At 44.3% G+C, this 15,308-nt stretch overlaps 1 protein-coding gene and 1 non-coding gene across 2 annotated transcripts in view; both read left to right on the forward strand.

Moving 5' to 3' along the window:
• The window catches only part of PDE7B (phosphodiesterase 7B), a 289,123-nt gene that overhangs the window by 97,599 nt on the left and 176,216 nt on the right, over positions 1-15,308 (forward strand). The window lies entirely within an intron of this gene.
• TRNAK-UUU (transfer RNA lysine (anticodon UUU)) lies at positions 486-558 on the forward strand. The gene has a single exon. It is a non-coding gene; the product is annotated as a tRNA-Lys (tRNA).

Below are 15,308 nucleotides of genomic sequence, written 5' to 3' on the forward strand. Positions count from 1 at the left end.
CTAACCAGACCTTCCTATAAGAAGATGACAGGTAGGGAGCTAGAGTCTATTGACAGCAGGGAGTGGATGGGGACTACTAAATGATTGCTGTGATGATGCACAAACCTGTTGCTGTGGCTACCAACACAGCCAAATTTCTCTGCAAGACTGCTCTCTCAGAACCAGGCTCAAGTAAGATGAGGGGAGGGGCAGTTACAGTATTGAACTCACCAACACACATGGGAGAAGTAATACCAACAATTTCATTGTAATATTTTATAACAATGTTCATTTAATATTCCAGGTATATTTTAAAAAAGGTGGTTATTTTTAACCCTTTTTTTTTTTTAAATAATTGGGTGGGTGGTTTTAAGGTCTAATCCAAAGCCCATTGAAATCAGTGAGAGTGTTTCAATTTACTTCAGTGGTTTTACATGAGGCCTGTAACACTCAGGAGAGTTGCCAAATTGCCAGCCCTAAAGGCTGCTCTCCTCTAGCCTTAAGGAGCCTGGCTAGCTCAGTTAGTAGAGTATCAGACTTTTAATCTGAGGGTCCAGGGTTCAAGTCCCTGATCAGATAATAAACTATTCATCAATATCTTGATTTAGTTGGGTATTGGTCCTGCTTTCAGCAACAGGTTGGACTAGATGATCTCCTGAGGTCCTTTCCACTGCTGATATTCTATGAGACACAGCATGGCAAGAGCAATACACACTAGTCCCATGTATTTCTACCCTAAACTGGAAGAGCCAAATGTAGAGGTGCAAAGGACTTCATTTTTCAGTCTCTTCCAATCATTGATCTATTTGCTTAAGCAACTGATAAGGTTAACAGTGGTTTAGGCCTGATCCAAAACCCTTTGAAGTCAGTGGTAGATTTTCGATTGGCTTCAATAGGTATTGGATCAGGACCTGTGCAATGTGAATACCAGTCCACAGAAAATGTACTGAGAACCCCAAAATCATTTCACTTAGGTTTACAAACAGCCATTGGCTTCCTCACAAGTATATATTAAATTATAATATTATTGATTTCAAAATAGTGTGTGTGAGAAAAAACAGTGGAGAGGAAATTATTTATGCCAAATATGTCACTGTACAGAATGGATAGGTAATGCTGGAATCTGGAAGTGTGCACAAAATAGAATTGATTAATGTAAAATATACTATAAAATAATAAAGGTAACTCAATTTTTAAAAAGCTCATAAAAGCTAATTTTAAGTTTGTTTTTGTTTTGAGTTAATTAGGTTTTGAGTTAAGAGGTTTCTTGAATAAGGACTGCTGGATTGGACAAGAGGTTTTCTTGAAGAAGCACTGCTATATATCTAACTGTAAGCGGTAAAAAACAGTTCTTAAAAGTTCAGACTTACAGCTCAAAAATAAAAAAATCTTTTAGGAAAATTATAAAGGATCTGAAACTTTCAAAAATCTATCCAAGAAACCCCATCCCCCAAATTTCTTTGTCTAATACTTGACATATGGTTTGTAACTTTCAGTAGATAAATTCTTTATACAATACAATGTACAGCACGCAACTCCCTGTACTCTGAATGGCTAATAGCCATCAGCCAATCAGAACACAGGACTTTTCTTAACTATGATGATTATACAAATCTTGCACTCTGACTGGCTATAGTGAACTCCACATACAGAATTGCTTAACAAATATAGCCACCTTTGCTTCTGACCCCTCCTCACTCCGTATTTAATATCTGTGGTTAGGCGGAATGACAGTTTAAATAAACTTTGCATCTAAGAGAAAACATGCCTTCCTTAAAGAACAAGGGGATATACTGAGAGGGTTGAACATAAATGAGGTCATGGGGAAGGGGATGGTCAAATATTAAAGCAATCATGTTTGTTTTGGACATCTGAATCAGGCCAGATCCTCACCTGGCATAAACTGTCATAGCTTTGCTGATTTTAGTGGAACCAATATACACCGGCTGAGGATCTGGCCTCAGGAGTTTTAAGGGCAGTAGTCAAAGTAGAAGGACTTATAGTAGCCAAATGAAATGTAAGGTTACTGGAAAGAGAACACATTTTTCTGTAACAACTTGAGGGTGCACATTGTTCAGTTGATAATAACCATGTTCTGGACCCCATATGTGTTGTGGCAGAGCTCTGACCTTGCTCCCGTGGGTCCTGCGCTTCTAGGCGGTTTATGCTAGCCTGAGTGGCTCACTGTGACCCTTCACATAGCCCTTCTCTCTCTAGGGCCAGGGTTACAGTCTACTGAGCCCTTTTCATCATAGGCCTGCAAGGAGGTTGGTGAGAGAACTCCCACAGTCTCTGTTCAGCCTCCTGTCCTGACAGGGGCCTGACTTCCCCTCCCAGGAGATGTTCTTGTAGTGGTGGGTTGGGGGGAACCCGGGCCCGCCCTCTACTCCGGGTTCCAGCCCAGGGACCCTAATGGTAGCAGTTGTTGGCAGCCAACCTTTCACTGCCAGAGTTGCTACATTTCCCTGGGCGACTTCCCCACAGCTCTCCTGCTTCTCCCTTCTTCACCCTTACCTTAGGGCTCCCTTACCAATGGTTTGAGGGCGTCTTCAGTAACCAGTCCTTCAGCCGCAATTCCTCGCCCCTGGCTCCTCTCTGTCTGACTGAAGTGAGCCCTTTTTTTAGTATCAGCAGGGCCTTAATTAGAGTCAGGTGGTCACATTAACTGAATGGCCTCACCTGACTCTTTGCAGGTTAATTAGAGTCAGGTGTTCTCATTAGCCTGGAGCAGCCCCTGCTCTGGTCAGTCAGGGAACAGAAAACTGTTAACCCAGTGGCCAGTATATCTGCCTTCTGCTATTCTGCTGTACCCAACTGGCCTGGGCCTATCACAGTACTTATAACTTACAGTCAGGAAACATTGTAGGATCACCATTAAATTTAATGATTTTGTTTAATAGTTATTCTTGTTACACACATCTAGGAAATTAGTATCAGTATTAAGACCTGATCCTGTACCTCTGAATCCATTGTGTAAGTTTTGTTATCCTCTTCAATGATGGCAGAATCAAGCCCTTAGATTGAAAAGTCTCACTGTCGCTGCTATAAATGCCTTTGCATTCCTCTGATCAGCTTCTGTTTTCTAAATTCCAGTATAATTATTTGTCCTGTAGCATCAATGTATTGGGAGCCCCTTTTTCTTATTACTAATGGCAGAGGAACACCCCTACCATACAGGCTCTGCTACGTCAGGACACTTGCCCTTTCTTCACTGATACCAGTAAGTCTTACGTTACCCAAAAGACTTGAACATTTGAAACAAAATCAGGCTCAACAATGTAATTCAGATATAGACCATTTTTCAGACATAAAATAATTGTTATTCTAAAATACTATCTGATATTATGCAATTCAATGTGTGAACAGTTTTGGAGATCACGAGGATTCCTAGGAATAAATAATTAATGCTCAAAACACTCTTGTTTACTTTCATACTAAATAATAATTATCCTCTTGACACTGTGGGGAGTTCCCACATGACTTCTTTCAGCACAGAATTACTGTTACAGTGCATGATACAATGAATGTTTCAGTAACTTTCAAAGAATACATAAGCTATAAAGTAATTGATCTCTTTGTTGAAGCAGTATTGTTGGCCTAAGGGCATACTGCGCTCCATGCATGAGCTATACACACAAATATTATAAAGCCAGCTTTAGGCTGATCCGTCAGCATACCCTCTTCTTCTTCTCTCTGTTCTCTGTGGGCCTAACATCCCAAAATTGAGCATTACTCGACAAGAAGGGTCTCAAAGTCTTATACTAAGATTTTGCACTTCACTGTAAATTATGCATTTTATAGACTGTACTCTTCATGGCAAAGGGAAGTTGATTATGACAATGGGATTTTATGTATTTAAACAACAAACCACATTTGATTTGCAGCAAAAGAAATTTAGGTTAGAGATTAGGAAATACTTTTTAGCTATAAGGATAGTTAAGTTCTGGAATGGGCTTTCAAGAGAGGTTGTGAAATTCCTATCATTGGATGTTTCAAGAACAGGCTGGACAGATACCTGTCAGGAATGCTCTAGGTTTTCTTTGTCCTGCCTCAGCACCTGGGGTTGGACTCGATCACATCTCGAGGTCCCTTTCAGGCTTACATTTCTATGATGCTATTATCTGTCAGTACAGACCACATGCAGATAATAGGCTTCAATCTAAATGGGAATTTAGACCAGGGACATGTGCAGTAGTAACTCTTTAATTGTGAATATTTCAGCTTTTACATATTTCTGTTACATTTGGGGAAAAGTGCAAAACACTTTTTCATAGGTCTGCCCCAAAATGCTAAGCTTGGTGTGTATATTTATATAGATATATGCATTTTTTGGTGTTCTGTATTTTAGACATTTCACCCATTCAAAGTCTTCTCAAAGATCAGCATAAGGGGAAAGCAGGAGATTTTTTGCCTTATCTGATATACAGGTCCAAATAGTCAGAATAAAGAAGTTGTTGTCTTTCGAGTCAAGTATCAGAGGGGTAGCCATGTTAGTCTGGATCTGTAAAAGCAGCAGAGAATCCTGTGGCACCTTATACACTAACAGACGTTTTGGAGCATGAGCTTTCGTGGGTGAATACCCACTTCAGACGACGTGGGTATTCACCCACGAAAGCTCATGCTCCAAAACGTCTGTTAATCTATAAGGTGCCACAGGATTCTCTGTTGTCTTTGGACACATTCTGCCAGACTATAATATGTAATATAATATTTGATGTATGCTTATTTAAATTAGTAATTAACAGCAATCAGTACAGTAAATGGAATCTCTTAGGGAAGAGGGAGGGTTTTAGAATGCAAATAGAGGTATCAGAGTTTTTAGTCCTTTTTTGTGTGTGTGTTTCCTTTGTCTAGAGACAATTAAACACATCCTGTTGGAGAAACTGTTTTGATGTTTATCTTCTCTCTGTGGGTTTGGACACAAGCCTCATGTTACTAAAGACAAAAGAGGTCCTGTTTTGGTTGGCATAAAATGAAAAAAGAAGGTCTAAGTGGCACAATGGTGGAATATGTACTCTGTTAAACCCCTTGACAAAGAACGTTCTATTGAGTTCCCATGCCCACCAGTTTGTCACTTTTAGTTTCCATGCCATGCTCAGAATGTAGGCAGCTTGGAATCATAGGGTCTTCCAATTCAATATTGGACCAGCATATTGTTTATAAAGGGCAAGATTGTTTCCTGCACTGAGTTCTGATGCAGGGAGCAGAGAAATGGGTGTGTTAGGGAGGCAAGGGCACCTGTAATGGGGAACACACACAAAGACTGCACGTCCAATGCAATGCAGAGATCTCTATGGTGATTCTTTGCAACTGACTGACTAGAGGCAGGATATGCTGATAACACAGTGAGTAAGTCCATGAACTGTGCAGATCCACATCGCCGTAGCCATATAAGAGGTAAGTAGGAGGACACTTCCGCTACTCTCCTGTGCCAAACAGTAGGTGCACATTGCCTGAACCTTGATTTTACTCTAGGGATGCAGAACCCACCCACACATTCTCTCAATTTCCATGAGCATTGTCCCTGGAGCTTTGTTTTTAGGATCAGGGTTGAATAATTTATTATTTGCAGTGGTTTAATTGTGAAATTCCTAGGCAGAGGACATAACATGGTGAAGCCACACAAAGGTGTGGAAGCTGCAGACAGACATCAACAGTGTGTTTTATTATACTTTACAGATGATAATGCAGACCACAAAAAATATGTACAGAAAGGAAAAATTCATTCCTTGACTGCGAACCTTATGAATGTTTAGAGCCAAAGACCAGATAGTTTAGAGGAAGAGACATTCCATTGCTTCTGCCTACCAATAAATCATGGCTACTAAGAATAGCTACCCAGTAATCTGCAGGAAGTTGCACAGACTATAAAGTTATTAGGTATCACCAAGCAATTACCGAAGAAACAAAGACTAATTGTTAGACATGAGCTCATATCACAAACTATGAATTTTGAACCTATCCTCACAACAAAGTTTGGAAGTGTTTGAACCTGGGGGGTTTGTTTAGCCCATGGCATTGTAAAGAGAAGGAGCAGTTCCAAAAATGTAGATCAGTTTTCCTTCAGATTCTGTGGGTCTTTGGTTGTGAGGTTTGGATAGATGGAAGGTCCAGAGGCTTGATCACTAGCCTTCAAGTTGGGAGACCTGGATTTGATTCCTTGCTTCCTCCACCAGATTCCTCTGTGACCTTGGACAAATTGTTTTGTCTGTTTGCGCTTCAGCTCCCCAGCTGTAAAGTGGAGCTAATAGCCCTTCCCTCTCTCATAGTGTTGTGGGGATAAACACATTAAAGATTGTAAGATGCTCAGATACTACCATGATGGAGGCCATATAAGAACCTAAGAAAGAGACTTCTCTTCCATCTCTAACTGCAGGACACTTCTGCTGTGTAGAAAGGTTTTATCACATTGCGAGAAAGGCCTTGCAAAACAGGTGTTTTTGTGTGAAGTGCTGAGGGATTTTGGTGTTGTAAAAGAGTACAGGGCAGATAGAAATTAGTGTAACAACCTTCCAGTTGCTACTGCCTTGAGAAGTGGCACAAACTCTTATTGGAGAAGAAAGTAAAAAAGCGAGAGCTGTTCTTGAAAGTTTGAAGTTAGTTTGAGCTCCCATGGAGCAAGCACTTCAATATGTGGCCAAATCCAATCTTCAAATATACCACCACCACCCCTTGTGTGAGAAAGCATCTCTACAGCAATTTTCTGTACAGGGAGTGGTACTGATAAAATCTCATACTGATACCCATCTAATTGTAGAAGAAGGAAAAAAACGTGAATTCAGGCTAGGGTTGGGCATGAGGTTCCATGAGACAGTAGAAATTTGAGTTATCTGATGGAGTGGACACGTTTTGGAGTTATGATGAGCTGGAGATCAGCTACGCCCTCCTGTGGTAGATGGCACAAAATTAAATAAAATCCAATTCAATTCATCAGAAGAGCAACACATATTTAATAAGGTACTATCGTTTTCCTTTGACCCCCCTGCCACCCACTCACAAGGTGAGAGCAGCAAATGTTTAATAGATTCACAGAGTTTAAGGCAAAAAGGGGCAATCTATTCTGATCTCCAGTATATCACAGGCCATTATATTTCACAGTTACCCCTGCTTTGAGCCTAATAACTTGAGTTTGGCTAAAGCATTTTTTTCAGAAAGACATCCACTCATGATCTATAGACATCAAGAGATGGAGAATCCACCCCTTTCCTTGGTAATTTGTTCCAATGGTTAATCACCTCTTTGTTAAAAATTTTTGCCTAATGTCTCATTTGAATTTGTCTGGCTTGATCTCCCCTCATCCATTGTTTCTTGTTATGCCTTTTTCTGCTAAACTAAAAAGCCCTTTAGTACCTCGTATTTTTCCCCTGTAAAGGTATGTATACAATGTAATCAAGTCACCTCTCAATCTTCTTTCTTGTAAACTAAACAGATTGAGCTTCTTCAGTCTCTTGCTGCAAGGCATTTTCTCCAGCCGTTGAATCATTTTTGTAGTGCTCTTCTGTATCCTTTTGTTTTTCAGTATCCTTTTTTTAAATGGACACCAGAATTGTATGCAGTTTTCCAGTATCTTCTCAAGTGCCATATACTGAGGTAAAATCACCTGATTACTCCCCTGCTTATACATCAAAGAATCATATTAGCCCTTTTTGTCACAGCATCACACTGGGAGTTCATGTTTAATTGTCTGTCCACTATGACCCCCTCACGGATACACTGGATCTGCTCTATGCCCCAGCTTGTAAACAGGCATAGGGAGATAATCCTTCAGTATGCCAGAACCTCAAGGAGTCCTATTTTTCCACAAGGGAAGGCCCCCTGGCCTCAACTCTTCTAAAACTAAGCCTCCAGCTCCAGCACTCTTGTTTCACTCTGTGAGGTGCACCCAGCAACCCAACTTAGCTACACCCCTGCTCATAAACTCTTCCTCTCTTCAGGGATCAGTGCATCCAGCAAGTATCCCCCTCATCAGTCCTTGAAGCACGGTCATGCAGAAGGTAAGTCTCCTGCTTGGAACCCCTGCAGGAGTGGGCTTGAGACACCCGGTGCCTGACACCCACCACCCCCTCTCCCTGTGTGTTGTGGGGGCAGGCTTCTCAGGATGATTCCTGTGGAACACCTGTACTTTTGCAGCGGTATACACATGATGAGCTGGCTCCCAAGAGTGTTCCTGGGCTTGGGCCTATAACCCTCTGTAATGGCCTTGGCCGGGGCTCAGCTCCTGGTCGCCGGGGCTGAGCGAACGTAGTCTGCAGTCCGAGCCCTTGGGTAGGGCGGACGGCGAACAAGCAGCGTAGGGGCTCTGGCCCTTCGTGGCAGGGCAGAGCAAGAAGCAGTTTAGGGGCTCTGGCCCTTCGTGGCAGGGCAGAGCAAGAAGCAGTTTAGGGGCTCTGGCCCTTCGGGGCAGGGCAGAGCAAGAGACAACTGGAGGCGATCAAGTTAAGTAAAGGAAGGGGGGAGTCTGCCACCCTTAAGGGGTGGCAGGGGGAATGCAGGCCCTCCCACTCCACTGCGTTCCAGCCCGGGGCCCTAGTAGTGGCTGTCGCCGCTAAGGCGGTCAGTGGGGATCCGGCCTGAAACACGCTGACTGGGTGAGCAGCAGGGTTCCCACCGAAACACACTGACCGGGGTGGTCAGTGGGGATCCTGGCCGATGCACACGGCCATCGGCTCGGGGTCTTCTGTGGCCTGACTGTAGTCAGCCGCCCCCGGGCTGCTTCCAACCTCCCCCTCCCTGAGTACCTGCCCTTCACCGGTGTCATCAGGGGTTCCCAGATCATAGGTTCCTCAGCCAGCTCAGCGGCGGGAGGTCCGGTCCAGTCCTCGGGGTCCCGGCGGTCCGGTCCAGTCCTCAGCATCCCGGGGTTCGGGCGGTCTGGTCCAGTCCTCAGGGTACCGGGGTCCAGGCGGTCCGGTCCAGTCCTCAGCGTCCCGGGGTTCGGGTGGTCCGGCCCAGTCCTCCCCAGGCTGAGCATCAGAGGGCTCCGCCCGCTGTTCTGGGTACTGGCCCCAGGGGAGGTCAGGCCAGTACCTCTCCGGATACCGGGCATGAGGTAAGCCGGGCCCAGCAGGAGCTCAGGCACCCACGTCTGCCTTCTCCGACGGCCTCCTCCCAACTGAGGGCTGGGACCGGGCTTTTATACTTCCTGTCCCGCCCCCTGAGTTCCTGGGGGCGGGGACAGGCAGAGGGGGCCTTGAAGGTCCCGCCCCTTGACTTCCTGGGGGTGGGGATAGGCGGCCGGGCCTCTGCCCGGGGCTGCAGGGCTTCTGGCCTATTCCTTGTCTCAGGAGCGTGGGGGAGGGGAGCCTCCTCGCTACACCCTCCCAATTGATCAGATAGTATAGGGGCCTTCTATGCATTTGGGAGATGGCATATGCCAGCTTTGGAACAAATTGTCAAGGAAAGGTTTCTGGAGGGAGATCTGGGTGGATCTTCCAGGACTGAGGGAGCTGTCATTCAAATGCAACTGAACTGATCTGCTGAGTAATAGTAAAAGGGCCTCCACACTGATTATCTAATTTGTGCACAGGTCAGCTGGTTCTATGTAGGTGTTTTGGGGTCAGCCACACTTTCTGGCCTACCTTCAGAGGCAGGATGTCTTGGTCGTGTTTGTCAGCATGGTGTGTGTATGCTGTCTTGGCTGCTTCCAGGTGCTCTTTTAGTTTCATGAATGGTCAGAGGCAGCAGGAACTTTTATGGATGAGGAAAGGAAGGGTGGAAATGAGGATGAAAACCATAGTTGGGGTAGGAGGAACTAGTTCAGTTTGACACGTGATTTGCATTGCAAATTCAGCAAATGGAATAACACAACCCCGTTGTTTTGACAGTGGTTTAGGAAGTAGTTCAAATATTGCTCAAGCACCTGGTTAAACCTTTCTGACTGACCATCCATCTAAGGGTGATGTGCAGTTGATGCATGGGGCTGGACATCTAGAGATGAAACATCATCTTCCAGAACCTGGATAAGAATTGGGAGCAACAGTTGGGGAGGTCATGAAGATGGAAGATGTGGAACTAGAAGGTTTGCAGTAGTTTCCACAGTTGGGAGACATGTGCATGGTACAAAATGGGTCATTTTGTTGACTTGGTCCACTACAATCAGTTTGGTGTTGTGGCCTTTTGATTAAGGTAGTTCCCCTATATAATCAAAAGTTATGCAAGACTATGTCCAGGAAAGGATCTCCAATGGCATCAGGCATCTTTTAGTTCTTTGTAGAGGCTGAGCTAAAACTAATGGAGAAGTATGGCATCATTCCATACCACTATGGCCAAATGTCTGAACTGGGCAAAATAGGAAACTCAAGCTTTCCTAAAGCCCTCTCTGCTGTGCAAGTTTTGTGAAGGTTATCGAAAATAGTGGGAAACATTTGGGAGAATAAGTGCCAGTTGGACAATACCAGGTGATTCTGTTCTAAAAAGGGAAAGGCCCCTGCCGGAGCCTTCCTGTTAAGCAGAGTCAGTATTAGCCCCACCTTGATCTGTGAGGTACTCTTGGGGCTGGAGCATGAACAGAAGTCTGCAATGGGTAATGAACCTGCAGAACTTACTGCAGGTGCCATCATATTTCTCCAGCAAAAGAACGCTGGGACCTATCACATGAGCTGTTGTTATGAAAGAAGCCAAGCAGTTTGCAGCAGCCACTCTGAGTGCTATAGCTTGAGCCCACTAGGAGTGCTTCCCCATCTGCAGTTGTCATACTTGGTCTGTCAGTGTCTGATTTTCTTCCTGGAGGGCAATGATCTGCTTCTGCGAACTCACAGGCCCCACAGGGACAGCAGGGCAAGAGCCCCAGTAGTGTCCACTTTCAATCCAGGGGTTCAACAAGAAGTCCTGGAGGAGACAGAGGTTGATCTGAGCAAGTTGTCAGAGCTCATAACATGGGCTGTCTGACCTAGTAGTTGGAGCCAGGAATAGAGTCAACTTTGGGGGCACACCCAGAGTCAAAGCTGAAGTCAGAGTCAGAAATTATGCCATGGGGTAAGCCAGAGGGAGAAGTCATGCCAAGATTCAAAGCCAGAGTCAGTGTGAGGAAGTGGGAACCAGGAACAAGGCTTGCTGTCATGGACAAGGAGGAGATATGGTAGCAAGGACAAGGAACCAGATGAGGAGGCAGGGACTTGGTCTCAGAGATCTGAGCAGCAACAAAGCTAGCAACTAGTTGCTTAGACAAGTGATAGGACAGGAACATGAAGCTTTATATCAGGTGGTGTCCTGTTAGCAGTCTGCTGTTAGTCATCTGAACTTGCTGACTTAGCAGGTGTGGCTTAAGGTAAGTGACCTATTAGTAGCAAGTATCAAAATCTCCACCAAGCATTCTCAAAACTACAATAACCGCACGAGGAAATAAGGAAACGGATCAACAGAGCCAGACATGTACCCAGAAGCCTCCTACTGCAAGACAAACCCAAGAAAGAAACCAACAGGACTCCACTGGGCCATACATACCGCCCCCAGCTCAAACCCCTCCAACCATCATCAGGGATCTACAACCCATCCTGGACAATGACCCCACATTTTCACAGGCCTTGGGGTGCAGGCCAATCCTTGCCCACAGACAACCTGCCAACCTGAAACGTATTCTCACCAGCAACTGCACACCGCACCATAGTAGCTCTAGCTCAGGTGCAAACACCCCGATGCCAACTCTGCCCACATACTACATCGGCGACACCATCACAGGACCTAAGCAGATCAGCCAACACCATCACCGGTTCATTCACCTGCACGTCCACCAATATAATATACGCCATCATATGCCAGCAATGCCCCTCTGCTATGTACATCGGCCAAACTGGACAGTCTCTACAGAAAGATAAATGGACACAAAATGATAGAGAATGGCAATATACAAAAACCTGTAGAGAGCACTTCAACCTTCCTGGCCACACTATAGCAGACCTTAAGGTGGCCATCCTGCAGCAAAAAAACTTCAGGACCAGACTTCAAAGAGAACAGCTGAGCTTCAAGTCATCTGCAATTTGACACCATCAGCTCAGGGTTGAACAAAGACTGTGAATGGCTTGCCAACTACAGAACCATTCTCCTCCCTTGGTGTTCACACCTGAACTGCTAGAACAGGGCCTCATCCTCCCTGATTGAACTAACCTCGTTATCTCTAGCTTGCTTGCTCGCATATATATATACCTGCTCCTGTGAAATTTCCACTACATGCATCTGACGAAGTGGGTATTCACCACAAAAGCTCATGATCCAAAACGTCTGTTAGTCTATAAGGTGCCACAGATTCTCGGCAGCTATTAGTAGCAGTTTCTTCATTAACTCTTGTAGGTTGGTGGCACAGAGGTGAGGTTCCTGGTTAGTACCCTAGGGGCCTGGTTTGAGACCCATGTTATTTGACAGGCGAGTTGTAGGTGTATGACTTTGCATTTGGCCTGTATTAGCATTCATTTGTTGAATATGCCCACCTTACCATGTGATCCAGATTGCTCTGTATGACTGCCCTGTCATCACCATTATTTAGCACTCCACCATCTTTGAGTCACCCACAATTTTATAAGCGAGCCATACATACCGCCCCCAGCTCAAACCCCTCCAACGCATCATCAGGGATCTACAACCCATCCTGGACAATGACCCCACATTTTCACAGGCCTTGGGTGCAGGCCAATCCTTGCCCACAGACAACCTGCCAACCTGAAACGTATTCTCACCAGCAACTGCACACCGCACCATAGTAGCTCTAGCTCAGGTGCAAACACCCCGATGCCAACTCTGCCCACATACTACATCGGCGACACCATCACAGGACCTAAGCAGATCAGCCAACACCATCACCGGTTCATTCACCTGCACGTCGCACCAATATAATATACGCCATCATATGCAGCAATGCCCCTCTGCTATGTACATCGGCCAAACTGGACAGTCTCTACAGAAAAGATAAATGGACACAAAAATAAGAGATGGAATATACAAAAAACCTGTAGAGAAGCACTTCAACCTTCCTGGCCACACTATAGCAGACCTTAAGGGGCCATCCTGCAGCAAAAAAACTTCAGGACCAAGACTTCAAAGAGAACAGCTGAGCTTCAAAGTCATCCTGCAATTTGACACCATCAGCTCAGGGTTGAACAAAGACTGTGAATGGCTTGCCAACTACAGAACCATTCTCCTCCCTTGGTGTTCACCCGAACTGCTAGAACAGGGCCTCATCCTCCCTGATTGAACTAACCTCGTTATCTCTAGCTTGCTTGCTCGCATATATATATACCTGCTCCTTGAAATTTCACATACATGCATCTGACGAAGTATCCACACAAAAGCTCATGATCCAAAACGTCTGTAGTCTATAAGGTGCCACAGGATTCTCGGCAGACTATTAGTAGCAGTTTCTTCATTAACTCTTGTAGGTTGGTGGCACAGAGGGTGAGGTTCCTGGTTAGTACCCCTAGGGGCCTGGGTTTGAGACCCATGTTATTTTGACAGGCCTGCACGTTGTAGGTGTATGACTTTGCATTTGCTGTTTAGCATTCATTTGTTTGAATATGCCCACCTTACCATGTGATCCAATTGCTCTGTATGACTGCCCTGTCATCACCATTATTTAGCACTTCCACCATCTTTGAGTCACCCACAAATTTTATAAGCGAAACTGCTAGAACAGGGCCTCATCCTCCCTGATTGAACTAACCTCGTTATCTCTAGCTTGCTTGCTCGCATATATATATACCTGCTCCTGGAAATTTCCACTACATGCATCTGACGAAGTGGGTATTCACCCACAAAAGCTCATGATCCAAAACGTCTGTTAGTCTATAAGGTGCCACAGGATTCTCGGCAGCTATTAGTAGCAGTTTCTTCATTAACTCTTGTAGGTTGGTGGCACAGAGGGTGAGGTTCCTGGTTAGTTACCCTAGGGGCCTGGGTTTGAGACCCATGTTATTTGACAGGCCTGCAGTTGTAGGTGTATGACTTTGCATTTGGCTGTATTAGCATTCATTTTGTTTGAATATGCCCACCTTACCATGTGATCCAGATTGCTCTGTATGACTGCCCTGTCATCACCATTATTTAGCACTCCACCAATCTTTGAGTCACCCACAAATTTTATAAGCAGTAATTTTATATTTGCTTTCAGATCATTGCAGAAAATGTTGAATAGTGTTGCACCTAGTACCAATCCCTCTACAACCTCACTAGAAACACTCCCATTCAATGATTATTCCCCAGTGATGACTAATTTTTGAGATCTGTCAGTTAGCCAGTTCTTAATCTATCTAATGTGTGCTTTATCGATACCCCATAGTGCTAATTTTTAATCAGAATCTCATGCAGTATTACCTCAAATGCCTTACAAAATCTAAATATATCTATGCAATTACCTTTATCAACCAAAGTTGTAATCTCATCAAAGAATGAAATCGGGTTTGTTTGACAAGACCTGTTCTCCATAAAGCCATGTTCACTGACATTAATTATATTCCTATCCTTTAGTTCTTCATCAGTTGAACCCTCTATCCATTTTTTCCATTATTTGGCAGGGTTTAATGTCAGGGTAATCAGCCTATAGTTTCCTGGGTCATCCTGCTTGCTCTTTTTGAATACTGGCAATCTCTGGAAGTTTCCAAATATTCCAAGATTTATTAAAAATTAACATCAGTGGGCTAGAGATCTCCTCAGCCAATCCTTTTAGGACTTGTAGGTGCAAGTTGTCTAGATCTGTCATTTTAAAAATATTTATTCTTAGTAGCTGTTCTTTAACATCGTCCTTTGGTTACTAATGGACTGAAAAGTACTTCATCATCCTTATGTGATATGAATACTTCATCCTGCTTCTTTCCAAATATAGAACAGAAATATTCTTGAACACTACTGTCTTTTCTGCATAATTAATAGCTTTACTATCTCCATTTCATAATGTTAGGATTCCTATACCAATGCTAGTATTTCTTTTGTTACTATTATACTTTCAAAAATTCCTTCCCCTACCAGTCATGGATAGTTCCCTCGTTTTTAGCTTCCCTTATCAATTTTCTGCACTTCATAATGTCTAACTTAATTACTATCTATTTCCCCTTTTTCTGAGTTTTTATATGTAACCCTTCTGCCCCTCTGAGTTGGCAGCAACAAGGGCCAGGTTCAGTATCCAGGGGTTCCGTTTCAATAACACCATGCATAACCGGCTCGAGCCCCCACCCAGTGACCTGGGACACTTACATACCACACCCTCCTGGGCGCCTCTAGGAGGCAATACTTCCCCACTCGCAAGCACGGAGTCTGAGTGTAGCAAAATCTTTTTAATAAAGGAAGGAATCAATGCGGCATCCCATTGGAGAAACACCACAAACAGAGTTATAACACAAACCATAAAC

Source organism: Chelonoidis abingdonii, chromosome 3 (genome assembly GCF_003597395.2).
Source record: "Chelonoidis abingdonii isolate Lonesome George chromosome 3, CheloAbing_2.0, whole genome shotgun sequence".
Taxonomy (NCBI): Eukaryota; Metazoa; Chordata; order Testudines; family Testudinidae; genus Chelonoidis; species Chelonoidis abingdonii.